Source organism: Eurosta solidaginis, chromosome 5 (genome assembly GCF_040869045.1).
Source record: "Eurosta solidaginis isolate ZX-2024a chromosome 5, ASM4086904v1, whole genome shotgun sequence".
NCBI lineage: Eukaryota > Metazoa > Arthropoda > Insecta > Diptera > Tephritidae > Eurosta > Eurosta solidaginis.
Window position 1 is genome coordinate 66,868,025 of NC_090323.1, and position 27,161 is coordinate 66,895,185.

Below are 27,161 nucleotides of genomic sequence, written 5' to 3' on the forward strand. Positions count from 1 at the left end.
TAAACGTGGACCAGGGCTGACCCTAGAATACGTCATATGGGTATCAACTGAAAGGTGTTGATGAGTATTTTAAAACGGAGTGGGCCTTAGTTCTATGAATGGACGCCTTTTCGAGATATCGCCATAAAGGTGGACCAGGGCTGACTCTAGAATTTGTTTGTACGATATGGGTATCAAATGAAAGGTGTTAATAAGTATTTTAAAAGGGAGTGGGCCTGAGTTCTATAGGTGGACGCCTTTTCGATATATCGACATAAAGGTGGACCAGGGGTGACTCTAGAATTTTTTTGTACGATATGGGTATCAAACGAAAGGTGATAATGAGTATTTTAAAAGGGAGTGGGCCTTAGTTCTTTAGGTGGACGCCTTTTCGAGATATCGACCAAAATGTGGACCAGCGTGACCCAGAACATCATCTGTCGGGTACCGCTAATTTATTTATGTATGTAATACCACGAACAGTTATCCTTCCAAGATTCCAAGGGCTTTTGATTTCGCCCTGCAAAACTTTTTCATTTTCTTCTACTTAATGTGGTAGTGTCACACCCATTTTACAAAGTTTTTTTCTAAAGTTATATTTTGCGTCAATAGACCAAAACCATGTTTCATCCCTTTTTTCGTATTTGGTATAGAATTATGGCATTTTTTCATTTTTCGTAATTTTCGATATCGAAAAAGTGGGCGTTTTCATAGTCGGATATCGGCCATTTTTTATACCAAGATAAAGTGAGTTCAGGTAAGTACGTGAACTAAGTTTAGTAAAGATATATCGGTTTTTGCTCAAGTTATCGTGTTAACGGCCGAACGGAAGGACAGACTGCCGACTATGTATAAAAACTGGGAGGGCTTTCACCGATTTTGCCCATTTTCACATAAAACAGTTATCATCATAGAATCTATGCCCCTATCAAATTTCACAAGGATTGGTAAATTTTTGTTCGACTTATGGCATTAAAAGTATCCTAGACAAATTAAATGAAAAAGGGCGGAGCCACGCCCATTTTGAAAATTTCTTTTATTTTCGTATTTTGTTGCACCATATCATTACTGGAGTTGAATATTGGCATAATTTACTTATATACTGTAAAGATATTAACTTTTTTTTTTAAATTTGAATTAAAAAAATTTTTTTTTAAAAGTGGGCGTGGTCGTTCTCCGATTTTGCTAATTTTTATTAAGCATACATATAGTAATAAGAGTAACGTTCCTGCCCAATTTCATCATGATATCTTCAACGACTGCCAAATTACAGCTTGCAAAACTTCTAAATTACCTTCTTTTAAAAGTGGGCGGTGCCCGCCCATTGTCCAAACTTTTACTAGTTTTCTATTCTGCGTCATAAGCTCAACTCACCTACCAAGTTTCATCGTTTTATCCGTATTTGGTAATGAATTATCGCACTTTTTCGATTTTTCGAAATTTTCGATATCGAAAAAGTGGGCGTGGTTGTAGTCCGTTATCGTTCCTACATACCTACATACCAAATTTCATCAAAATACCTCAAAATTTACTCAATTTATCGTGTTAACGGACGGACGGACGGACGGACATGGCTCAATCGAATTTTTTTTCGATACTGATGATTTTGATATATGGAAGTCTATATCTATCTCGATTCCTTTATACCTGTACAACCAACCGTTATCCAATCAAAGTTAATATACTCTGTGAGCTCTGCTCAACTGAGTATAAAAACTGTGACATCGACAGGTTTGCTTTTAATATCTCTTAACTAATCTTTAATACTTAATTTGGATGCAACATTGATTATTCGAGAAATATAAACCAAAATTCAATTAAATTTTACTCATTTTAACTTTGACGCCCCTATAAGAATTCAATAATTATGCTTCACTTGTCCCAGTTTAAATAACGTCATTTGACGACTTTTTGGAGGCTACATCCCACTGTCCAGCGTTCGCGTTCTAATTTAATACGGCATCCAGATATAATACTTAAGCAGATGTTACTTCATTTTTAAAGTAGTTATAGTCATTAAAATCTTGTGACTGACTTATCTGCGAACACACCTTTCAGAAAGGCTTGTAAATGAAATCTGCGGCTTCAGTGGAAAACTTTTGAACGTTTTCTTGCCGCATTCCCGTAATGACGAATTTATACAACTTTCAAATGATATGCCAGTCGAGAGGCTATTACCATGAGTATATATTTGTATATAGACATAATTATGATAGTAGTTCCTCGAATTTAAGCTTTTCTGTCACATTCCCTTCGCAGTTGAAGTTCGTTGTATGGGTTTTTGGGCGCGTTCCCAATATAATTGTACAAGCATTTTACTAAAAAACGTTGATGACTAAAATTCGTAAATTTTTCGTTCGGTACCAGTACATTATTCGTACAGCGAGATAATTTTAAATTTTCTGGAGCCCAACTTATACTATCCACCTCCATGATTTTGTACCATGAACACTTTTACGGTGACTACAGCCCAATTTTATACTTCAGCAATTTCATTTAGTATTTTTGATATAAAGAGCCGACACAAATTCAGGAAATCTGAGATTAAACTAGGTTCAACTTTTTTTGAATTTATATACTTTTTATTAAGGATTGCCAAGATTTTGTTAAATATTTTTTAAAAATTATATGAAAAATAGCTGTTTTCTAAGCGAAACATAAAACAAAAATACTATCTATTTTACTACCAAAGCGACAAGGTGATGGCAAAACGAACTCGACCCAATTCGCCGTACATAACAACGTTCGGCATTGAGTCGGATTAACTGACACCTTTCTGTCCAAGGCGTGGCTTGGAAATTATCAAAAAGAACGAATCACTCAATGGGATAACACCACCGCCTTGTTCTACTACCAAAAGTAAAAAAACAACAGCAAAGCGAAATTCAAATTTGAAAAATTATAGATGTACATTTAGGTACCCTGTGGATGTGCGCAGTATTTTCCGTCCATCTAGATATGTTCTACATTCTTATTTATTTGGCCGACAAGAAATCGCGATGGTTATTTCTTTTTTCGTCACCTGGCGCTCATTGTAGATTACAAGGGATGTTAGATCGTTCTCCACTTGGTTCTTGAAAAGAAATGGTTGAATGCGATTTCCTTTGCTTGCATAGGTAGGTTCCGATGAAATTCCGAGAGACTCATACATTCGCACAACACGACATAGCCAACGTATCTGTCGAGCAAATGAAGGGGCAGATTAACTCTTCTTCTTTCTCATCCTAGATGTTTGGACAAAGGGAGCTTGCAAGTCATATTATACGTCGTATTTCAATCTTCGATACGTTTGCAAAATGTTTGTTTTGATTACCGCACTTACAACTGGCTCGTAAAGTGCCGTTTTTGTACTCAACTGAGCAGAGCTCACAGAGTATATTAATTTTGTTAGCATAACGGTACCTCGTAACGGTATAAACTAATCGAGATAGATATAGACTTCTATATATCAAAATGATCTGGGCGAAAAAAGAAATTCATTTAGCCATGTCCGTCCGTCTGTCCGTAAACACGATAGCTTGAGTAAATTTTGAGGTATCTTAATGAAATCTGGTATGTAAGTTCCTGCGCACTCATTAGAGGTTTACGCCGATCACTTTATCGGCGTGGGCGGCGCGCCGGCGTACGCCGGTAATCTTACTTTAAAAGGCTTGCTTTTTCTATTTAAAAAAATAATATTTAGGAAAGGATTTGTTTGTATGTATTTAAGGAAATCAACGTGTTGGCTATTTCGGAAAGATTAGGGGTTTTGCCTCAAGATCTCGCAGACCGTTCAAAAATTTTCAGGAGTAGTTGCTTGCGTAGGGATTGTTCCTCGTTCGCTTACTCCAGAGACGCTTCGAACCTAACCCCGGTCTTTTGAATTGGTACTGCTGCGTCTGATGAAAATAAATAGAGATACATAAAATAGTCACACTTTTGTCCGTATATCTCGTGCAAAGCGTAGTTTCACCGAAGGAGATATTCCGGCCTGACTCCTAATAATCGTCGGGAACACAATTTGTTTAAATCATTTGTGGCTCACGCACAAAGGCGACTTACGGTTGCTATTAATGGTCTATTAATACTCATGACTCTCGTGGCACAGGGCGCCTCCAGTTTTCCGGCTGTTTTTAAGGGCTACACTTCCCATGTGAGAACAGTAGAAATCCCGACTACCAGTCGCTACCACACCTCCTGACCCTCACAACATATGCTAGCACAGAAGCTATAGGACTGCGACTTCGAACTCATACCTTCGTCGACGTCACTTTCCTAAAAACTCTAGGTGTAGCTCCGAAGACTTTCCAACGGATGCTTTTGTCGCGCTATGCTGCCGAGCTACACCGGAGAAACGCCTTGAAACTTTAGGGAGTGACTATTCGGCCAAGGATGCCGCCGTCGAAATCATAAGCAGTCTAAGCGGATAATGGGTGAAACTCGTATAATCCTCGGCGCATCTACATAATTAAATTTGTACAAGGACCCTGGATAAAATTTTTAAAATGTAGACCAAAGTTTGCAGACGTCTTTGTTAAATCAAACCGATATTTTAAAATTAAAGTCGACCAATTTTAAGTTGAACGCTGCTAACTGCTGTTTTCCGGCCTTATGATATAAGAGCTCATTATGGATAACCGCGTAGCATCAGTTTTCAGGCTAGTTCGACTGTCCACTACGTTAGGGTAGTAGCAAACACGGTCATTAGTTCGACTGTCTTCCTCAAAGCCACACCTGATAAATATATGTGCCTACGTATTAACATTTGTAAAAGGAGCCGTAATGTGTAGGAGATATTTAAACTTGGTTGATAGGCTATAATCAATGTGATTCACTCAAAGGGACTAGTTTTGGATAGGTCCGCCAACTTTACGAAATGTCAAACCGGGAGACTTGGGTGTTGAAGGATGAAGTGTGAAAATCAAAATTAACATTTCAGATGCTATTGTATAGTTTCGCAAATAAACAACAGATGTTTGAATGTAAGCCCAAGTGATTTCTCAAACCCTTCTCATACGTACATATATCCTCAACTTAAGTATAAGGTAAGAAGTATTTCAAAGGAGCGTTTATGCCTGAACCTATGAACCTACTAAAGGATTTTGCATCACTGATTTCGCTTATTCTCTCAGCCAATCGACATGAACAATAAATGTCCTAAACAGTAAGCTGGGTCGATTTATTAACATATATCGCGCCATCAATTTTTCGATAGGTTTTGGGCTCAGGAAAAAAAGCTCCACTAAGCATACCCAAAAAAAAACTTGATGATTTTTTCAGAAAACAATCTATGCCCAATACGTAAGCTTGTGGTAAAATTTGATGTTGCTAGCTGTTAAAATGAGGCAGAAATGGGGCAGAAATGGCGAATACCCTCTTATTGAACAATCGATTGTATGGGAGGTATATGCTATAGTGGTCCGATCCGGTCGATTCCGACAAATGTCAAATCCCCCATCAAAATATGCCTGCTTACCAAATTTCATCAAGATATCTCAAAAATTGAGGGACTAGTTTGCGTTCAAACAAACGGACAGACGGACGGACGGACGGAAAGACGAGCATGGCTAAACTAACTTAGCTCGTCCCCTTATCATTTTGGTATACTTATTGGTGGGTCTAACGGAAACATATACATAAAAAATGATTTGGAGCCTTGAAAATGAAAAAAATCGATTTCGACCAAAACAAGTCCCAAAAACCAAAAAAAAAAATTTTTTTTTTAAACTGTTACTGCCAACGTTTTTATACTCAGTTGAGCAGAGCTCACAGAGTATATTAAGTTTGATTGGATAACGGTTGGTTGTACATATATAAAGGAATCGAGATAGATATAGACTTCCATATATCAAAATAATCAGGATCGAAAAAAAATTTGATTGAGCCATGTCCGTCCGTCCGTCCGTCCGTCCGTTAACACGATAACTTGAGTAAATTTCGAGGTAACTTGATTAAATTTGGTACGTAGGTTCCTGAGCACTCATCTCAGATCGCTATTTAAAATGAACGATATCGGACTATAACCACGCCCAGTTTTTCGATATCGAAAATTTCGTAAAACCGAAAAAGTGCGATAATTCATTACCAAAGACAGATAAAGCGACGAAACTTGGTAGATGAGTTGAATTTATGACGAAGAATAGAAAATTAGTAAAATTTTGGACAATGGGCGTGGCACCGCCCACTTTTAAAAGAAGGTAATTTATAATTTTTGCAAGCTGTAATTTGTCAGTCGTTGAAGATATCATGATGAAATTTGGCAGGGACGTTACTCCTATTACTATATGTACGCCTAATAAAAATTAGCAAAATCGGAGAAGGACCACGCCCACTTTTAAAAAAAAATTTTTTTTAAAGTAAAATTTTAACAAAAAATTTAATATCTTTACAGTATATAAGTAAATTATGTCAACATTCAACTCCAGTAATGACATGGTGCAACAAAATACAAAAATAAAAGAAAATTTCAAAATGGGCGTGGCTCCGCCCTTTTTCATTTAATTTGTCTAGGATACTTTTAACGCCATAAGTCGAACCAAAATTAACCAATACTTTTGAAATTTGGTAGGGGCATAGATTTTATGATGTTAACTGTTTTCTGTGAAAACGGGCGAAATCGGTTGATGCCACGCCCAGTTTTTATACACAGTCGTCCGTCTGTCCTTCCGCATGGCCGTTAACACGATAACTTGAGTAAATTTTGAGGTAACTTGATGAAATTTGGTACGCATGTTCCTGAGCACTCATATGAGATCACTGTTTAAAATGAACAATATCGGACTATAACCACGCCCACTTTTTCGATATCGAAAATTTCGTAAAACCGAAAAAGTGCGATAATTCATTACCAAAGACAGATAAAGCGACGAAACTTGGTAGATGAGTTGAATTTATGACGCAGAATAGAAAATTAGTAAAATTTTGGACAATGGGCGTGGCACCGCCCACTTTTAAAAGAAGATAATTTAAAAAAAAAATTGGATTGGTTTATTGACACGAAATATAACTTTAGAAAAAACTTTATAAAATGGTTGTGACACCTACCATATTAAATAGAAGAAAATGAAAAAGTTCCGCAGGGCGAAATAAAAAACCCTTAAAATCTTGGCAGGTATTACATATATAAATAAATTAGCGGTATCCAACAGATGATGTTCTGTGTCACCCTGGTCCACATTTTGGTCGCGATCTGGAAAACGCCTTCACATATACAACTACCACCACTCCCTTTTAAAACTCTCATTAATACCTTTAATTTGATACCCAGATCGTACAAACACATTCTAGAGTCACCCTGGTCCACCTTTATGGCGATATTTCGAAACGGCGTCCACCTATAGAACTAAGGCCCACTCCCTTTTAAAATACTCATTAACACCTTTCTTTTGATACCCATATTGTACAAACAAATTCTATGGTCACCCCTGGTCCACCTTTATGGCGATATCTCGAAACGGCGTCCACCTATGGAACTAAGGATTACTCCCTTTTAAAATACTCATTAACACCTTTCTTTTGATACCCATATTGTACAAACAAATTCTAGGGTCACCCCTGGTCCACCTTTATGGCGGTATCTCGAAACGGCGTCCACCTATGGAACTAAGGATTACTCCCTTTTAAAATACTCACTAACACCTTTCATTTGATACCCATATCGTACAAACGCATTCTAGAGTCAACCCTGATCCACCTTTATGGCTATATCCCTAAATGGCGTCCACCTATAGAACTATGGCCCACTCCCTCATAAAATACTCTTTAACACCTTTCATTTGATACCCATATCGTACAAACGCATTCTAGAGTCACCCTGGTCCACCTTTATGGCGATATCTCGAAAAGGCGACCACCTATACAACAACCACCACTCCCGTTTAAAACCCTCATTAATACCTTTAATTTGATACCCATATCGTACAAACACATTCTAGAGTCACCCATGGTCCACCTTTATGGCGATATTTCGAAACGGCGTCCACCTATAGAACTAAGGCCCACTCCCTTTTAAAATACTCATTAACACCATTCGTTTGATGCCCATATTGTACAAACAATTTCTAGGGTCACCCCTGGTCCACCTTTGTGGCGATATCTCGAAACGGCGTCCACCTATGGAACTAAGGATTACTCCCTTTTAAAATACTCATTGACACCTTTCTTTTGATACCCATATTGTACAAACAAATTCTAGGGTCACCCCTGGTCCACCTTTATGGCGATATCTCGAAACTGCGTCCACCTATGGAACTAAGATAACTCCCTTTTAAAATACTCACTAACACCTTTCATTTGATACCCATATCGTACAAACGCATTCTAGAGTCACCCCTGGTCCACCTTTATGGCGATATCTCGAAAAGCCGACCACCTATACAACTACCACCTTTCCCTTTTAAAACCCTCATTAATACCTTTATTTTGATACCCATATCGTACAAACAAATTCTAGGGTCACACCTGGTCCACCTTTATGGCGATATCTCGAAACGGTGTCCACCTCTGGAACTAAGCATCACTCCCTTTTCAAATACTCATTAACACCTTTCTTTTGATACCCATATTGTACAAACAAATTCTAGGGTCACCCCTGGTCCACCTTTATGGCGATATCTCGAAACGGCGTCCACCTATGGAACTAAGGAGTACTCCCTTTTAAAATACTCATTAACATCTTTCGTTTGATAGCCATATTTTACAAACGCATTCTAGGGTCACACCTGGTCCACCTTTATGGCGATATCTCGAAACGGCGTCCACCTGTATAACTAACCATCACTCCCTTTTAAAATACTCATTAACACCTTTCTTTTGATACCAATATTGTACAAACAAATTCTATGGTCACACCTGGTCCACCTTGGTGGCGATATCTCGAAACGGCGTCTACCTGTGGAACTAAGGATTACTCCCTTTTAAAATACTCATTAACACCTTTCATTTGATACCCATATCGTACAAACGCATTCTAGAGTCACCCCTGGTCCACCTTTATGGCGATATCTCGAAAAGGCGACCACCTATACAACTACCACCACTCCCTTTTAAAACCCTCCTTAATACCTTTAATTTGATACCCATATCGTACAAACAAATTCTAGGGTCACCCCTGGTCCACCTTTATGGCGATATCTCGAAACGGCGTCCACCTATGGAACTAAGGATTACTCCCTTTTAAAATACTCGTTAACACCTTTCTTTTGATACCCATATTGTACAAACAAATTCTAGGGTCACCCCTGGTCCACCGTTATGGCGGTATCTCGAAACGGCGTCCACCTATGGAACTAAGGATTACTCCCTGTTAAAATACTCATTAACACCTTTCATTTGATACCCATATCGTACAAACGCATTCTAGAGTCAACCTGATCCACCTTTATGGCTATATCCCTAAATGGCGTCCACCTATAGAACTATGGCCCACTCACTCATAAAATACTCTTTAATGCCTTTCATTTGATACACATGTCATACAAACACATTCCAGGGTTTCCCTCGGTTCATTTTCCTACAAGGTTATTTTCCCTTATGTTGTCACCATAGCTCTCAACTGAGTATGTAATGTTCGGTTACACCCGAACTTAACCTTCCTTACTTGTTATCTCATAATTTTAAGTGGGATAGGAACTACGAGGCAAATTCGTTTTCATCTGCAACACTTTTGCACGTTTCTGAAGAAACCCTTAAAAAAAACGGAGAAAAATTAAATTTTTTCACCAAAACACTCCTCAAACCCCAAAAAATATTTTTTTTTTTCAAAAACTGTTATCGCTAAAGTTTTTAGCGGACAATTTTGAGTCGGACAGGGTGTACATGAAAATTTTAAAAACAAATGGAAATTTTTTAAGTAGGTCATGAAAAAAAGCTTAAAAATCAAAAAAAAAAGTCAAAAAATGCAAATTTTGCAGGCTCGAAAATTATTTTTTTGGGTATGCTTAGTGGAACTTTTTTTCCTGAGCCCAAAACCTATCGAAAAACCGATGACGGGATATGGGTTAGCTTTCGTCCATGCAAATCAACCCAGCTTACTAAACAGTCTTAAACGAGTAGAAAATATAGTAAAGCGCCGGACGCCGCCACCGCCGCCATCGCGCCGATATTTTTGACATTCGGCGGCGGCGTGCGAAAAACGACCAAAATCGGCGGTGGCGGCGTATATCTCTAGCACTCATATCATCATTTCAATGAACGAAATCGGACTATAACCACGCCCACTTTTTCGATATCGAAAATTGCGAAAAACCGAAAATGTGCGATAATTCATTACCAAAGACGGATAAAACGATGTAGCCTGGTAGGTGGGTTGACCTTATGACGCAGAATAGAAAAAAAATGTAATTCAAAAGTTTTGCAAGCTGTAATTTGGCAGCAGAGTATGTAATGTTCGGTTACACTCGAACTTAGCCTTCCTTACTTGTTATATTACAGCTTGTAAACTAACGAATAGAAATTGTCTTCATATTAATCATAAATATTGTGACGAATACTAGCAACACTAAGGGATACTATCATCTCTAAGCCGATACTGAGCAGTGACTTGTATGCACATAACCAACTTAATCATTATGTCTACCAGTGAGGTGCAATTATTCTTCTTTTAAGGTTATTAGTGGACTAAGCAAAAAATTAGTATTAGTGCGTATGCAAACAAAGAACATCAAGCACTTATATCCACTAACACACATTCACATAGTCATGATTCGTAAAATGAATAACCGCTCATAAGCCACGAAGCAGTTCAGTACTCAATTGACTTATTGAGCAAGAAAGTCAACTGTGTTATACGAAAACATTAATTGGAATAAGTAAGACTAATAGTGCAATAAAATGAATACAGTCATATCAGACTTCTGACGCTAGCAACACAACGATGTGCACGAAACTAAACTGAATACAGCGCCAAAGTAAAACCGATGATGAACGAAGTATACAGTGTATTACACACGAAATCAAAGTGCTATTGAGTTAAAGCGACTATGACACCAGTATATACTCAACAATGTCATATATGTGTGAGACATATGATTTACGAGTCACTTGTATGTATTTTCTATTTTATGTGCTAATCACTCACAGTATTTGTCTGTACTTGACTAAGTACACATTTAGACACAATTTTTTGGCTCATGACTAAGTGCACTAATTTTATTAGTACTCAAAGCAGATCTCTGATGTCTACACATATGTCCATACAAGCAGCGGAGAGAAACGCACAAACACATGAATATATCTCAGATACTCCCAAAATTATGCAATTATTTGTGCAAGTATCACTCACATATACACGCGCATTTGAGAAGCTAAAAAAGTGCATCTGTAGTTATAATTTTATAGCGGGTAACTAGGTAAATTCTGGAAACGCCTAGAAGTATGGAACGAGGAAATCGAAGAGTATAAAAGAGCGCAATCTGAGCAATCATGGATAATTTTTTGATTTAAGTAAGCTATTGGTTGTGAAGTATCAGTGTTATTGTGAAGTACTTTAATAAAGGCCATTTTGCATTATTGAATATTAGAGTTATTTATTCAACAATTTAGCGATACGAGCGTAAGCAGAAGGTTGCAAATAAGAGGAATTGCCCTAAATTCGTTACAATATTTAAAATATAGTACCAAAATCTCGTTCAGTATCATACATTCCGTTGGGCTTAAATGTTTGGAAGACTGCCAGGCTTAATATCCCTGCGTTTCAAGATGATATCGTATTTCATCATATAAAGGCCACCATCTGTATGACTACAACTGCCAGCATTTATTATGACTTTCATCTAGCCAGTGATGGGAGCTCTAACATCTAGCAGGAAGAAAGATCTTTCGTCGCTAGAAGGCCTTACCAGACTCGATGTAACCATTTCTGAACAAAGAACTCGAAGAGGATGACTGCCCTATTCCAATCTGGCCTTAAGACTTCACTATCATTGCGGTTGGTCTGGTTGGAACGTGGTTACTCCATCATTTCTTTCTACGAGTAAGCAAATTAAGATCTGTATTTAATTAGCGAGACATGCTCATATTGCTTTATACAATTGCTTTTGTCATTGATATTAGAGAAAAATGACAAAGTTTACAAACAGCGATGGTTACTAGGTCATGTTTCTGAATTTCACTGCTAGTCTTTAAGTAGAGACTAATTGCAAAGCGATCAGCGGGGCATTCATATGGCCTTTACACTAGTATGAAGTGTGAATGTTGGAGATTTTGAGTTCAATACTCAGCTTCCGAGAAGCAAGCTTATGAAGAAGTGAAATTCAGAAACATGTCCTAGTAACCATCGGCGTTTGTAAACTTTTTAATTATACTCAGTTGAGCAGAGCTCACAGAGTATATTAACTTTGATTGCATAACGGTTTGTTGTACAGGTATAAAAGAATCGAGATAGATATAGATTTCCATATATCAAAATCATCAGTATCGAAAAAAATTTGATTGAGCCATGTCCGTCCGTCCGTCTGTCCGTTAACACGATAACTTGAGTAAGTTTTGAGGTATATTGATGAAATTTGGTATGTAGGTTCCTGGGCACTCATCTCAGATCGCTATTTAAAATGAACGATACGGACTATAACTATAGTGTTAACTACTTTGTACTCTTTACTTTAATTTTTAAAATAATTTTAATTGAGTTTTCGTGTTAACTTAAAATTTTTGAATAACTTCAAAAAAAGAAAATTCTAATTAGTTGGAAAATATCTAAACTCAAAAATAAACAAAAATAAATTTTTATACTTAAAATCAAAATAAAAGATTTTTAAAATATCAACTTGAATGTTGATATATTGGCGATCCTACCAACGATCCTTCTGACCTACTCTCGATTTACGCGATAACAAAATTACGAAAATTCCGGATGAAATTTCGCTGTTAAAAAATCTAATAAAACTTGATTTTACAAATAATTCAACAACTAATCTACCATTGTCATTGACCTCCTTGGCACATTTAATTAACTTACAAATCGACGGCAATCCGATTAAATCCATACTACGCGTATTCTATGAACATTACGTGAACGTGCGTGTGCCTCTATCGAAAAACAACAACATCTTTATCAAAGTGATACATCATCGACATCATCGACAATTTCATTTATACCAAATAGTTCATATAACATGAGTGCAGATAGTTTGAATAGCCCACGTCGTCCAACTGACGACTGTAATGACAATGCAATATCTTTCAACAATTCTTGATGAGGTATTCCAAACGAAATCAGAGGAGAGCATATTAGCTACATACGTTAATTTATCTAAAAATCTTCTCGAAACATTGGCTGAATCGCTTCAATTTCTCAAAAGCTATACTAAACTTAGTGTAACGTACAACAATTTATTTTTGAAAATTCAACTTTTTTTAAATTTAAAAAGATCAAAATAAATGTAAAACATAAATTAGTAGTACCAGTATAATGATCTTACCATTTAGTGAGCTGTATTGTTCAAAGTTTTGAAGAATTAACTAAATCAAAAAAAAAAACAAAAAAAAAAAAAAAATTATAAATAGCACTATTGAAATTCTTGTGCAGGTAATATAACTATGTTTGTGTTCCCTATACATTTGTGAACAGGAAGCAATACAACAACATTCTGTGCAAATTTCATATAACAGTCGCTGTAAATTATATATACGAAACATTAAAACATAGAATAAATGTTGAAAATCAAATTAAAAACATAAAAAACTCTAAAAACGTGTGTGTAAACAAAATAAAAACATTTACAACCTAATACTCTTAAAAGCAACGATTGAGTTATCCAAGCCACAACAACAATTTTGCACGCAATACACACAAGAACAGATTTAAAATGAAGACATCACGATGAAAATTAAGAGATTTACAAAGAAAACAACAAAGCCATTGCATATTTTAAAAGCATTACGATATCAAACAATCCAGATATTAATTTCAAGATATTTTTAAACAATCATCAATCAACTACTTATTAACTTTAATATTTTTTTTATTAAATTTAATTTTATGTAAGTATAATTTTTATTTTAATATTAAATTTAAATTTTTCAATTATAATTTAAATTAAAATTTTAAACCTTTTAACTTTCAAATTTATTTTAAGATTATTTTTATATCTTAAAAATTTTAATATAAGTTATTTAAATTTATTTATTTTTTATATAAAATTAAATATTGTATTTAAATTGTTAACTCCCTTTCCAAAAAATTCTTAAATATTTTCTTATTTTCAAATTTTTCATTTAAATTTCTTTTCATATGGTTCTACGTTCACCAATACGAACTCGTAAATTTACAAATTCAGAAAATCAAAATATCAACCATACAAATAACATCATGACTCACAATACAACTCAAAATTCTAACATTAATACAACACAAAACAACATCTCTAATACAACACAAAATACTTCAACACAAGATAACTTTACAAATTTTCCTTCTACTAAATCTATTAAATTACCACAATTTTGGCAAGATTGTCCTGATGCCTGGTTTTTGCTTGTTGAAGGACAATTTGAAATTAACAATATCAATGATGATAATTTAAAATTTCAAAATATTCTAATTACTCTTCAACGAGATACTATATCTAAAATTTTAGATGTTATTAACCCTCCTCCTCTTTTTAATAAATATGATACAATCAAAAAAGTTCTATGTGAAAGATTTTCTCTTAGCGAAGAAAAACGATTAGAACAATTATTTTCAAAAACTGAACTTGGTGATCGTTCACCATCTGAATTATTCAGATTTATGAAATCACTTATAGGTTCTGCCTCCATAGTTAGCCAAGAATTACTCTTTAAATTGTGGATTCGTAAATTACCACAAGAAATACAAATTCATTTGACTTCCAATAATAATCAAAACAGAGATGAAATTATTATTTTAGCTGACAAACTTTTTGATTTAATCAATAAACCTCATTCTTCCAAATCTCCTGTAGTCTCAAGTATAAATAATAATATTTTAGAACAATGCGTTAAAAATTTAACTGAATTAACTACGGCTATTTATCAAAATTTAAATAAAATTTCTAATGATATTAATCAATTACAAATCCGTTCAAGATCTAAAGATAGAAATAGATCTAAATCTCGAAATTTTTCAGGATCAAGAAATTTTTCAAACAATCGTAATTTTAATTCACAAACAACTATTTGTTGGTATCACAAAAAATTTAAGAATAACGCTCTCAAATGTATACCCCCATGCAATTTTAATCAAAATCATAATTCAAATTACGAACAAAATTTAAACTGAAACGATCCATTATGACGGTGACGGATAATGGAACTATTATTAAACCTACTCGTCGCCTCTTCATATTTGATAAATTCAATAAACTTAATTTTCTTATCGATACCGGTGCAGTTGTATCAGTTATTCCTTTTTCTAAATTTAAAATTTATAAAAGAAATTCTGATCTTACTTTAACTGCAGCAAACGGTTCTTCAATTGAAACTTTCGGTACAAAACTACTTAAAATTGATTTAGGTTTAAGAAGAGATTTTGAATTTCCATTCATTATTGCGAATATTGATACACCAATTTTAGGAGCAAACTTTTTAGAAAAATTCGGAATTATTGTCAATATTAAAAATAAAGAAATAATGGATTCTACTACAAAAATTAAAGTTACTGGATCTTCTGGATTTTCTGATATTTTCTCACTCAAAATTCCTATTGTCGAAAATAAGTTTTCAAAATTACTTAATGAATTTCCATCTATTACCTGTGAACCAGATTATACTAAAAAAGTTAAACACCATACGGTTCACAGGATAGAAACAAAAGGTATTTTACCATATTCGAAACCCAGACGTCTTGATCCAATCAAACTTAAAATTGCTAAAGCTGAATTTGAATTTTTAGTTAAAACTGGTATATGCAGACCCTCAAATTCTCCTATTGCATCTCCACTTCATCTCGTTCCTAAAAAAGAACCAAATGATTGGAGACCTTGCGGAGACTATCGAAGACTTAATTTTATTACTACACCAGATCGGTATCCTTTACCACATATTTACGATTTAACAATTGATTTAAAAAACAAACAATTTTTTTCCAAAATTGATCTTGTGCGTGCCTACCACCAAATTCCAATGGCAGAAGAAGACATTCATAAAACTGCAATAACTACCCCTTTTGGAATGTTTGAATTCGTAAGAATGCCTTTCGGTTTACGAAACAGTGCTCAAACTTTCCAACGCTTTATTAATGAAGTATTTTCTGATTTCGATTTTGTATTTACATACATTGATGACATTCTTATTGCCAGTGATAATGAAGATCAACATATAAATCATTTAAAATCAGTTTTCAAAAGACTTGAAGAATATAATTTAAATATCATTGAATGTACTCTCGGTGTAAATAAATTAAATTTTTTAAGTTACGAAATTTCAGGCGAAGGTATTAAACCATCTTTAGATAGAATTGAAATCATAACAAATTTTGAAAAACCAATTTCTATAAATAAATTACAAAAATTTTTAGGTATGATAAATTACTATCACAGATATATTAAAATGTTAGCAACAGAACTTAGTCCTCTGCATGAAATGTTAACACATGCAATTAAAAACAAACTCAAACAATTAAATTGGACAAATGAAACCACAACAGCTTTCGAAAATGTTAAAAAACTTTTTGCTAAAAATACTTTACTTACACATTTCGACAAAAATGGTACTTTATCATTAGCAGTAGATGCATCAAATGTTGCTATTGGAGCAGTTCTTCAACAAACTAGCAATAATATACTAGAACCTTTAGCTTATTTTTCAAGAAAATTAACTACAACAGAAACTAAATATTCAACATTTGATCGTGAACTTTTGGCTATTTATAATTCAATTAAACATTTTAAACATTTTCTTGAAGGTAGAACTTTTACTATTTATACTGATCATAAACCTTTAATTCATGTTCTAAATTCTAAAGTAGATAGATCTCCTCGTCAACTACGTCATCTTGAATATATTGCTCAATTTACAAATGATATTCAATATATACGTGGAAAAGACAACATAGTTGCCGACACACTTTCCCGTATTCCAGAAATAAATGCAATTTCAACTCAAGATATAAATTTAGAAACTTTATATAAAGAACAACAAACTGATACATTTTTACAAAAAACCATTTCTGATCAAAATTCTAAAAATAATTTAAAGGAAATTCATATTCCAGTTATTAATTTAAATATATGGTGTGATGTTTCTCTACAACCTTTTCGACCTTATGTTCCACATTCTATGAGAAGAATTATATTTGACAAAATTCACTCATTATCTCATCCAAGTATAAGAACAACTAGAAAATTAATTCAAAATAAATATTATTGGCCTAACATGCGTAAAGAGATTAACGATTGGACTTCATCTTGCATCAATTGTCAAAAATCCAAAATTTCAAGACATACTAAATCTCCTATCCAAAAAATTCAAATACCATCAGGCCGTTTTGAACATATTCATATGGATATTGTTGGACCTCTTCCAGTTTCAAATGGAAATTGTTATATTTTAACAATTATTGACAGATTTTCACGTTGGCCTGAAGCTTATCCACTTAAAGATATTTCAACAAATACTATAGTAAAAACTTTTATTCAAAATTATATACCACGATTTGGTATACCATTGAATATTACAGTAGATCAAGGTTCACAATTCACCTCAAAATTTTTTACGGAATTAACTAAACTTTTAGGTTCTCATAAAATTCATACATCTCCTTACCATCCCCAAGCAAATGGCATGATAGAGAGATTTCATCGAACTTTAAATGCAGCAATTATAGCATCAAACGACTCGGTTCATTGGTCTGACATTTTACCATTCATTCTACTTGGTTTACGAACTTCTATTAAAGAAGATTTAAAATGTTCATCTGCTGAACTTGTTTATGGCCAAACACTTAGAATACCTGGTGAATTAATTATTTCAAATAGTAATAAAGAACATGATTTTTCTAATGACGCTCTTCATAAAATAAGAGAATATTTTTCGCTTGTTCGTTCTAAAGTGTTTCATCATAATAAAGAAAATTTTTTCGTTCCTAAACAATTAGAAAATTGTGAGTATGTTTTTGTTAAAGTTCTTCGTAAATCTAATTTAGAATCACCTTATGAAGGACCTTTTAAAGTTATCTCTAAGAAAAATAAAACATTTACAATTCAATACAAAAATACTATTAAAAATATTTCAATTGATTTACTTAAACCAGCAAACATACTTATTAACACTAATTTAAATACAAATACATTAAACAACAAAAAGCAAAAAAAGGTTACATTTAATATTAATTAATAATTTGTTTGTTTCAAATTTTCTTGGAGGGGGAGTAAATATAGTGTTAACTACTTTGTACTCTTTACTTTAATTTTTAAAATAATTTTAATTGAGTTTTCGTGTTAACTTAAAATTTTTGAATAACTTCAAAAAAAGAAAATTCTAATTAGTTGGAAAATATCTAAACTCAAAAATAAACAAAAATAAATTTTTATACTTAAAATCAAAATAAAAGATTTTTAAAATATCAACTTGAATGTTGATATAATAACCACGCCCACTTTTTCGATATCGAAAATTTCGAAAAACCGAAAAAGTGCGATAATTCATTACCAAAGACGGATAAGGCGATGAAACTTGGTAAGTGAGTTGAACTTATGACGCAGAAAAGAAAATTAATAAAATTATGAACAATGGGCGTGGCACCGCCCACTTTTCAACGAAGGTAAGTTAAAAGTTTTGCTAGCTGTAACTTGGCAGTCGTTGAAGATATCATGATGAAATTCGGCAGGAACGTTACTCCTATTACTATATGTATGCTTAATAAAAATTAGCAAAATCGGAGAAAGACCACGCCCACTTAAAAAAAAATTTTTTTTTTAAGTCAAATTTTAACAAAAACTTTAATATCCTTACAGTATATAAGTAAATTATGTCAACATTCAACTCCAATAATTATATGGTGCAACAAAATACAAAAATAAAAGAAATTTTCAAAATGGGCGTGGCTGCGCCCTTTTTCATTTAATTTGCCTAGAATACTTTTAATGCCATAAGTCGAACAAAAATTTACCAATCCTTGTGAAATTTGGTAGGGGCTTAGATTCTAGGACGATAACTGTTTTCTGTGAAAAAGGGCGAAATCGGTTGAAGCCACGCCCAGTTTTTATACACAGTCGACCGTCTGACCTTCCGCTCGGCCGTTAACACGATAAAAGTGAGCAAAAATCAATATATCTTTACTAAACTCAGTTCGCGTACTTATCTGAACTCACTTTGTATTGGTATAAAAAATGGCCGAAATCCGACTATGACCATGCCTACTTTTTCGATATCGAAATTTACGAGAAATTAAAAAAATGCCATAATTCTATACCAAATACGAAACAAAGGATGAAACAAGGTAATTGGATTGGTATATTGACGGAAAATATAACTTTAGAAAAAAACTTTGCAAAATGGGCGTGACACCTATCATATTAAGCAGAAGAAAATGAAAAAGTCCTGCAGGGCGAAATCAAAAGCCCTTGGAATACTGTTCGCGGTATTACATATATAAATAAATTAGCGGCACCCGACAGATGATGTTCTGGGTCACCCTGGTCCACATTTTGGTCAATATCTCGAAAACGCCTTCACATATACAACTACCACCATTCCCTTTTAAAATACTCATTAACACCTTTCATTTGATACCCATATCGTACAAACAAATTCTAGAGTCACCCCTGGTCCACCTTTATGGCGATATCTCGAAAAGGCGTCCACCTTTAGAACTAAGGCCCACTCCCTTTTAAAATACTCATTCACACCTTTCATTTGATACCCATATCGTACAAACAAATTCTAGAGTCATCCCTGGTCCACCTTTATGGCGATATCTCGAAAAGGCGTCCACCTTTAGAACTAAGGCACGCGCCCTTTTAAAATACTCATTAACACCTTTCATTTGATACCCATATCTTACAAACAAATTCTAGAGTGACCCCTGGTCCACCTTTATGGCGATATCTCGAAAAGGCGTCCACCCATAGAACTAAGGCCCACTCCGTTTTAAAATACTCATTAACACTTTTCATTTGATACCCATATCGTACAAACAAATTCTAGAGTCAGCCCTGGTCGTCCACCGATAGAACTATGGCCTACTACATCTTAAAATACTCTTTAATACCTTCCATTTGATACACATGTCATACAAACACATTCCATGGTTACCCTAGGTTCATTTTCCTACATGGTGATTTTCCCTTATTTTGTCTCCATAGCTCTTAGCTGAGTATGTAATGTTCGGTTACACCCGAACTTAGCTTTCCTTACTTGTTTTTATATAATATCAATAACAGAAACGAAAGATAGTTTTAAGACTTCACCATCATGGCGGTTGGTCTGTAGGAACGTGATTACTCTAACAGTTCATTCTTCGAGTTTCCTCACGGGATAAGTCAAAGGTGATCGATCAAAATTTTCCGTACAGCTTATTCTGTGGTTAAGAAGAAGCTGAACTGGTTGAAAGTGCAGAGTAGCAACACATCACGACAAAGCAAAGACAATTTCGCAACTGTGCTGCGCTTTCGCTGGTGATTTTTCTACAGCATATGACAGTAACAAATTAAAATATAAAACTTTTTAATTTTCAAAACAAACACTGGGTCCAGGTGGTATCCATTTAACACGCTTATCGAATTTGATCATTATATAAAACCACCAATTACTAAAATCGTTTCAAGAAATTTAGTTGTGCTTGGTCTATCGTGTTACGACGTCTATAACAAAACTTATTCCAAAGGCAAATTTAATAGCTATTTAATATTTCATTTGAAAACATTTAAAATAATTTACAAACTTAAATATGTTCTTTAATTACCTTTTTAGATATTTTGTAACGTAAATTTCCAATAATGTCGAAATAAATGCTTTCACTGGCGTTGTTGTTGTTGTTGTAGCAATGCTCGCCCCACCTAATAGCCGCGACCGATCACAAATTGTCATCAATATCCTCTAATGGGAGTCCAAGGAAACTTGCCGTTTCAACAGGGGTGGACCATAAGGAAAGGGGTGTTAGAGGCATTGGTTCCACATTACAATTAAAGAGATGGTTGGTGTCATGTGGGGACACATTGCAAGCGGGGCATACATTTTGTATGTCGGGGTTGATTCTGGATAGGTAAGAGTTTAACCTGTTACAGTATCCAGAACGAAGTTGAGCAAGAGTGACACGCGTTTCCCTGGGGAGTATGCGTTCCTCTTCCGCGAGTTCTGGATATTTTTCTTCAAGTACTGGATTCACCGGGCAATTCCCGACATAAAGGTCCGACGCCTGTCTATGGAGTTCACCAAGGACCTGCTTGTGTTTTTTGGCTTCATACGGCTAGGTTCTCAGGTGCCGTATTTCCTCAAAATGCTTACGGAGATGACTCTTTAGGCCCCTAGGCGGTGCTGGTTCGTCAATCAGATGTCTGTTGGGATGCCCAGGTTTCTGGGTATTCAACAGAAACTGTTTGGTCAGCATCTCATTTCTCTCCCTGATGTGGAGTATTCTCGCCTCATTATGCAGATGGTGTTCTGGGGACATAAGAAGACAGCCCGTGGCGATTCTGAGAGCAGTATTTTGGCAGGCCTGTAGTTTCTTCCAGTGGGTGGTTTTTAGGCTTGGCGACCATATGGGTGACGCGTAGCACGTAATCGGCTGGCTAACTGCTTTGTATGTGGTCAAGAGCGTTTCTTTATCTTTTCCCCAGGTACTAACAGCAAGGGATTTGAGGATTTTATTACGGCTCTGAATTCTTGGAACAATTGCGGTTGCGTGCGCACCAAAATGTAGATCCTGATCAAACGTCACACCCAAGATTTTGGGGTGTAGGACAGTCGGTAGCGTAGTGCCATCGACGTGGATGTTCAATATGGTCGACATTTGGGGCGTCCATGTTGTAAATAAGGTCAGGGAATATTTAGTCGGTGAAAATGCCAGGTTTCGCGAGGCGAAAAAACTGGAGAGATCAGGGAAATAGCCGTTTATTTTATTGCATAGCTCATCGATTTCTGGGCCTGGGCCTGTGGGCATTATTGTGCAGTCATCGGCGTAGGAAACGATTGTGACTCCTTCCGGTGGTGAAGGTAGCTTAGATATGTAGAAATTAAACAAAAGCGGGGATAGGACACCACCCTGTGGCACCCCTTGTTTAATTCTCCTTTGTTTTGATGTTTCGTTTCTGAATTGCACCGATGCCTGCCGACCATGGCTATGCCGTCGGACGATATGACTCACCTACGTTAGCTGGTTTCCCAGGCTTTAGTAGCGGGACCACCTTGGCCATTTTCCATTTCTCGGGTATGACAAAGGTGGAAAGAGAGGTTGAAGACATGCGCTAAATATTTGAAACCCTCTTTCCCTAGGTTTTTAAGCATCGGCATGGCTATGCCGTCTGGGCCCACTGCTTTGGATGGTTTAGCGCGACCAATGGCGTCCTCAACCTCTCTAGCGGTGATGGTAATTGGTGACGCGCTGAATTTGGGTTTATGTGCGTGTCTATTGGCTCTCCGTCTATCTTTGTCGACCGTAGGATGCATTATATATTGTCGGCAGAAAGCGCTCGCGCATTTTTTCGCATCCGACAGCACCTTATCGCCAAAGGCGATGGAAACTTTGTCTTTGTGCTTAGTCGGATTCGATAGGGACTTTACGGTGGACCAAAGTTTACCTACACCGGTAGAGAGGTTACAACCTCTTAGGTGCTCTTCCCATTTCGCCCGCTTGTGTTCGTCCACAAGCAATCTGATGCGTTGGTTTATATCCCTTATTTGGGGGTCGCCTGGATCAAGCTGTCTTATAAGGTCGCCTTCCCTCGCTAAGCTCGCGGCCTCCGCCGGGAAGTGGGGCCGGATTTCGGGAATTCTCCCGGCGGGAATGAAATGTGCCGAGGCGGATTCAATGACCTTACGGATGGCACGCTCCCCTTGGCGGGCATCAGTCGGGATAGGGAGGGCAGCAAAGCTGCTGTCTGTTGCAGATTTATATTCTTCCCACTTTCCTTTTTTGAAGTTAATGAAAGTGCGTTTTTCGGTGACGATGAAGTCGGCGGTACGCTCGAACGAAATAAGTATGGGCAGGTGGTCGGATGCCAATGTTACCATCGGCTGCCAGTTGACGCAGTTTACGAGTTCTGCGCTCACGATTGAGATATCTGGCGAGCTATGACAGCTTCCTACCATACGTGTGGGGGCGTCTCCGTTTATTGTGCAGAACGTCGTTTCGTCTATTTGATCCGCCAACATCTCACCTCTACTGTCCGCCCGCAAGTTTGAATGCCATAGGTCGTGATGGGCATTGAAATCGCCTAAGATAATGCGATTGTTGCCAGTGAGTAAGGCCTCGATATTAGGGCGGTATCCACTGGGGCAACAGGTGACAGGAGGGATGTAGATGTTGATGATTTCTAGATTTGCATCGCCTGACCGGACAGATAGGCCTTGACGTTCTAAGACATTGTCCCTGCGGTCGATGCCAGCATCAAATATATAATATTGCACAGAGTGGTGTATAATAAACGTGAGGTCGCCTCCATTTCCGCTCTCGCGGTCTTTCCTGTGGACATTATAACCAGAGCAGGTCTGCAATGCAGATCTTGCTGTGAGTTTAGTCTCTTGAATCGCAGCAATGCGGATGTTGTACCGCTTCATGAAATCGACTATCTCCGTAATCTTCCCAGTTAGTCCATTACAGTTTAACTGCAGAATTCTGAAGTGCATGAGGGGTGACGCCGCCACTCTAGGGGTAAGTGACGGGTGACTACGCCTAGGTTGTGGAAGGCCAGGACGCAATTGCTGTTGTGGCCTTGGGACTGGGCGCCCTTGGGCAAGCATTGGGGTACCCGGATGATTTGAGTTTGCGTCCTGGCAACATGGCGCGATGAAACCCGTCGAGGGGTTGCCGTCGCGGAGACCAGAACATCTAGGAAAGTGGCACCACCCAAGGCAGGAGCTGCATTGAGCGGATGTCGCAAACCTATATATTCTGTGCTGGCAGACGGTGCAAACGGAGGCAGGGACTAAGAGTCTGTTTCCCTGACCTGCACGATTGCTGCCAGAAAAGAGGGGGGAGAAGAATACGGGGGCAGGGGCTGATGCTCAGCATTGCTACCAGCTCTACTACGAAGGTAGTAGTTATGAGTGGTATCAGCTGTTTGAGTTGTTGGCGCCGTGGGGCGCGAGCAGCAGCGGGTACTTGTTGTGGCTTGCTGAGCACCGAAGCTGCTGGAAGGTAGTGGGGATACGCTTAGGCGTAGACTACGGGACGCCCTTGGACGTGAGCAGCAAGGAGCCACAAAAGATTTATAAAAGTTACGTGGACGTCGGGTTTTGGGATCAAGCCCAAAACAACCTGTCCGATGCAACCATCCCTTGCACGAGACACACTGAACAGAGTATGACCGTCCTAAAAAGATTCTTTTCTGGCAAATGCAGCAAAACCATTTCTCAGGACCGGGGTCAGGAGACGGACCCGGATTGGGTTCGATACTTTCCCGGAGTAAAGAATATGTAGCAGTCCTGCTGCAAGGAGCTGCTGGGAGGATGACAATTTGTGGGAGGGACGAAACAAATTAAATGGGGTCACACTGAAATGACAGTCCTTGGTCGGGAAAAATCCCGAGTCGCTCCGGTACATAGAACCGACTTTCTCTTGTTTCCATATGCATAAATTGACAACATGCTAAGTATGTATGCATGTAAATATGTAATACAGTTTCATAGATATATATGTTTTTAATTTTCATAACTATATTTTTTGTGTTTATGAAAAAGAGCACAAACACAAACTCGTATGCTCGTACATACATATATACCATAAAATATACACATTTTTTATGCAACAATTCGTGAATATTTTAGATTTAAGTGTTTTGACTTTTTTTACACCAAAAATATATTAAAATAACATATGGCATGGCAATAAAGTGTACAAAAAAATTCAGAAACTCACACATACAATCACCGTACTTTCAGAACAACATTTTTCATAATTTTTCTATTTTCACATTTTCTATTGCGGCTAGTGGGAATTTTTGTAGCCGATTCTTTTTTCTCTTATTTCGCAACATGCATATAGATATAATTTTCCTATTGCTTGTGTTTTTTAAATTTTATTATTTTTTGCTTATTTTTTTTTTTATATTCTTAATTGTTGTCATGCGTTTGTTTCAGATTGGTGACAGGGGACAAAATATGATAGGCCTTGTCGGCAAATGTATTTTACACCAATTAGCAAAAACAATGTTTTGTGTTGAAAGCAATATATTTACACATCACAGATCTCTCTTCTATTTTTTAACACGCTTAGCTTAATTTGAGTGTTAGTATGTATGTAACTCTCCTTTGTACCACATAATAATACAAAAATGTTACGTATAGGCCCCGGTTCTGCTTTTTTCAGGTGTTACGGATATGTAATTGGTTGGTTTTTAATAAAACAAGTTCCTTACTCTTCATTTACCTTGCAACGTATTTTTATTTGACTAATAGCATACTAGGCCTCGTTGTCCTGACCGAAAATTGGCTTGCCACACATAAAAAATTTTATTTTCTCCTCATTCCTGCCTTCTGCTCTCTCTGCCTTATATATTCTATAGTTTAATCTTCCACTACCTCCATTCATGTATCTCACTCGTACCCACCTTCTCTCCTCTTATCTCTCTCCCGCCTTCCCCTCTTTCTGCACCCAATCAAACTCGGTCATAAATAGAGCTTCCGTAGTAAATATAATAATGTTCCATAAAATAAAAGTGGAGATAGTCTTTCATTATAATAAAGGTCTCATAGACCCAAAACACAAGGAAAAATATAATAAGAAGTCCGTTCTTTTCGAATGAAACTTTATTAATGATCTCCAAATTTCTGCAATGCTTATAACTAAGTTCACAAAAATGAGCTTAAAACTAATAATAGTAACTGTAATATGTAATGTTGTTGTTAATTGCGAATAAAGAGAAAGAGATTTATTTATTGGAAGTTGTTTACGGAAATATAGCTAATAAGTGAGCGGATATGGAAAGCGAAGGAAAGGTGTAAGAGGAAATGGTATAAGTAAGAAGAGCATGACAGTTATTAGTAGAGGGTGTGTCAGTATGTGACTAATGATAATTATTGGTAGAGGATGTGTCGGTATGTGACTCCTCCGCCCCTAAGACATTTGCGTCCTCGTAAATAAGAAGCACATCTCTGAACCTTAATTATACGAATTGAAATAATCTCTTATAATGACGCTAATGCTTATACTACTCCTGAAATTTGTAACGTCTTTTTAGTTGTGTCTTATAATATCTAGGCTTTCGATTATTTGAGTTATCAGTAACATAATTACCATTTTTATTATATTCAGTTAGTTTTTTATACTTAGGCTTATTTTTAGCAATTTGTCTACTGCAAACAATATTATCTACGAGCTCCTTTGGTTCCTGATCTCTAGTTTTATTTAACTTTTGAATTCTTTCGGCTTTTTCTTTTTCATATAGCTTACTCAGTTCATCAATATATTCTTTACTGAAATTTTTTATTATAAAATCTATGGGTCTTTTCCTTGTTGTCGAGTGAATAGTATTATTATAAGATATGAAAATTTTAAAAAGCTTTTCGTCTAAATCTAGATCTTTGTTTTGAATATCGGCTTCCATTAATCGTAAATGTTCATTCAAAGTTCCGTGAAGTCGCTCTACGTCAGAATTTCCAGTTTTTAGGTATGCTGTTGTCGTATGTGTTTGAATGTTCTGTTCTTTTAAAAACAAACGAACAGCACTGTGTAAAATACACCTTTCGTTGTCAAACACAATTTTGTTCATTTTACCTAAAAATTGGATTCGTTGCTTCAAAGCGGCTAAAATTGCTATCCAATTTCTGTCATTAATTCTATGAAAGGTAGCATATTTTGAAAATTTATCGATAGTTGTGAGGTACATGGTATTCCTATACGGAAACCAAATGTCTATATGTACAATGTCGTTAAAATGAGTGGGCGACTCTGTTACTTGGTAAAGAATTTTGGCTGGCTTTCTATCAAACTTAGCTATTTGACAAATTGAGCAATTATTTATTAAGTACGTTATCAGTTTATATAACTTTGGATAAAAATATTTATTCTTCAATTCAAGGAAAACTTCCTGTATTCCTCTATGATTGTTACGTTGGTGCTCGTTTTCTATAATTGTTAAAATTTCATT

General features: G+C 36.1%; 1 protein-coding gene across 8 annotated transcripts in view; it reads right to left on the bottom strand.

Annotated features, from left to right (window-relative positions):
• rdgC (retinal degeneration C) overlaps positions 1–27,161 on the bottom strand; it is a 524,170-nt gene that overhangs the window by 489,988 nt on the left and 7,021 nt on the right. The window contains exon 1 of one of the 8 annotated variants that reach the window (XM_067787745.1): positions 20,819–21,861. The exons of the other annotated variants lie outside the window; for them this stretch is intronic. The gene's annotated coding sequence lies outside the window, so the exon portion shown is untranslated. Of the gene's footprint in view, positions 1–20,818; positions 21,862–27,161 lie in introns of those variants that run through there. 8 annotated transcript variants of the gene reach the window in all.